The sequence below is a fragment of the Panthera pardus genome, unplaced genomic scaffold (genome assembly GCF_024362965.1).
Source record: "Panthera pardus isolate Hobbes unplaced genomic scaffold, ASM2436296v1 HiC_scaffold_10, whole genome shotgun sequence".
Lineage (NCBI taxonomy): Eukaryota > Metazoa > Chordata > Mammalia > Carnivora > Felidae > Panthera > Panthera pardus.
Genome location: NW_026526655.1, coordinates 53531701 through 53534628, shown reverse-complemented (window position 1 = coordinate 53534628; position 2928 = coordinate 53531701). Strand labels below are relative to the sequence as shown.

Sequence of the window (2928 nt, the reverse complement as noted above, 5' to 3'; positions counted from 1 at the left end):
TTAAGGGACTTTGAATAGTCAAAACAATTTTGTAATAAAAAAAACAAAGTTGGAGGACTCACACTTCTTGACTTTAAAACATACCACAAAGTCACAGTAATCAAAACAGTGTGGCATTAGTATAAAGACAGACAAATAGATTAGTGGAATAAAGTAGAGAGCCCCCAAATAAACCATCACATATATAGCCAAATGTTCTTTGACAAGGGTGCCAAGACTATTCAATATGAAAAGATAATCTCTTCCACAAATATTTTTGGTAAAAGTGGGCATATATATGCAAAGGAATTAAATTGGACCTTATCTTTTACTGTATTCAAAAATTAAACTGGATTAATGACATAAAGACAAGACCTAAAACTATAAAACTCCTAGGAGAAAACAAAGAGCAAAAACTTCATCATGTTGAACTTGGCAATGATTTCTTGGAATACGACATCAAAAGCACAGAAAAGCTACAGAATAGGAGAAGATATTTGTAAGCTATATCTGATAAGTGATTAATACCAGAATAAATAAAGAACTGCTGCAACTCAACAACAAAAAATCAAATAATCTGATTAAAAATTAAAAGTTAAAAATTAAAAAAAGGCTTTGAATAGACATTTATCCAAGGAAGATATACAAATGGCCCACAAGCATACGAAAAGATGCTCAACATTGGTAATCATCTGAAAAATGCAAATCAGAACCACAATGAGATATTACCTCACAACCATTAGCATGTCTACTATTAAAAATAAAAACACAGATAGGGTGCTTGGGTGGCTCAGTTAAGCGTCCAACTCTTGATTTTGGCTCAGGTCAGAATATCACAGTTTGTGGGATCAGGCCCTGCATTGGACTCTGCACTGTGTGGAGCCTACTTGGGATTCTCTTTCTCCCCCCCCACCCTCAACGTAAATAAATAAACATTTAAAAACAAGACAGAGAATAATAAGTGTTGGTGAGTATGTGGAGAAATTGGAACCTTGTACACTGTTGGTGGGATTGTAAAATGATGCAATTGCTATGGAAAACAGTATGGTAGTTCCTCAAAAGTTTAAAAATAGAAGTACCATATGGTCCAATAATCCTACTTTGGGGGATGTATCCAAAAGAATTGAAAACAGGGACTCAGAGATATTTGCATATCCATGTTCATGGTAGCACTATTCACAATACCTAAGAGTGGAAGCAACCCAAATGTTTATCAGCAGGTGAGTGGATCAACAAGAGGTGATATATACATACAGTGGAATATTATTCACCCTTAAAAAGGAGGGGGATCCTTTTTACATTTTTTCACATGCTACAGCATGATTGGACCTTAAAGACATTATGTCAAGTGAAATGAGCCAGTCACAAAAAGACAGATACCATATGGTTCCTTTTATATGAGGTATCTAAAATAATAAAATTTATAGAAAGCACACTGGTGGTTATCAGGGGTTGGGGTGGGGGAAATAGAAGTTGTTTAATGATTATAGAGTTTCAGATTTGCAAGATGAAAAGGTTCCAAATATCTGTTTCACAATAATATGAATATACTTAACACTGTTGAACTGTAAATTTTAAAATGGTTAAGATGGTAATTTTTTTTTCAATAGCACTATGCAGTTTTATTAGCCAGTTAAGTACAGGAGCATCTGGTAAGATCAGGACAGAATTGGGATTTAAATGTGAACAGATGTAACATCTAACAGTTTGAAAGAAGCCACTATATACTCTTTTCACAAACATGTTTTTTTACAGAGCCAGTACTGTACTAGCCATTAACCCAGCCAAGTGTACTGAAATAGAAAAGATACAACAAGAAAAATAGCTACATGAGAAACACTTTAGGAGAAGAGTCTTTACCCGTTAGCCTCTAAAACAACAACATACAATCTAGATCTACCTATATAGTCCTACATTAGCTTCTAGAATATTTGTCAGGACGGCAAAAATGAAATGACACTGGCCAGTACAGTCTTTGGATATTTGGGAAAGGGAAGAGGAGAAAGTCAGTTCTCAGAACAAATTAGTCAGCTTCAGTTTCATCAGCAGGATCTTTGGAGTCTTTGTTCTTGCACACTTCACATTCTTCATGTGCTTGCCCTTCTCTCGCAAATGCTCCAGTTTGGCAGCCATTTGTGCCTCTTGATCTGTTTATTGGCATCCATTTTGTGGGTCAGCTTTTCTTCTGCCATTTTACCAAAGTTGTTCTCTGCTGTTGCTTTCTGAAGCACTTTTTCATGTTCTCGTTCCTTGGTAAGCTGCTTCAAGACTTTGGCTTCTTGGGACTTGTGTTTTTCTTCTGCAGCTTCTAATTTCTTCTGAATTTCCTCCAGGGAAAGATCCTTATTTGAAGGGGAAAGGGGGAATTCTGGGACAGATTCATTTGACTGAGGGCTGAGAATCAGCTTAAAAGCCTGGCCTGAGGCATACTTCTCCAGTTCTTTCACGGGGATATCAGAAGAAGCCATGGTGAATGGACTACAAGACTGGCAGTGCGTTCTACTCAGTCCGCTGGTAAGGAAAACCCTGCTTGGTCTGAGCCACCTGGCCACACTCTCCAAGATGGTAAATTTTATGTTATGTAGTTTTAATCACAATTTTAAAAACTTTAAAAATACTATGTGGTTTTTCAACTCTTTGCTTAGATTTTGTTATATTAATTGAAGATACACCACCGTTTGTTTCATAAATCATTTTGACCATAAAGACACTTTCAAAACGATCTCTTTCCTTCCTCCACTAGTAGGAAATATATGGTCTTATTTTTCCAAAAAGAAAATATAAACACAAACAAGTAAATCCCGTTCTCATCCATATGGTTCATTTCCAGACCGCTTTAGAAATTGACTTAACTGAATCAATCCCCAACTCTTCCTGACTCCAGTTCTTTTAAGCTTAACTTTGAAAGGATCCAGGGAAGGTGTATGAAAAGGTCAGAATCTATCTTCT

At 36.2% G+C, this 2928-nt stretch overlaps 1 pseudogene; it reads right to left on the bottom strand.

The window, feature by feature from the left end:
- Positions 1 to 1914: 1914 nt before the first annotated feature.
- Positions 1915 to 2469, bottom strand: LOC109273926 (stathmin-like; annotated as a pseudogene).
- Positions 2470 to 2928: the final 459 nt, after the last annotated feature.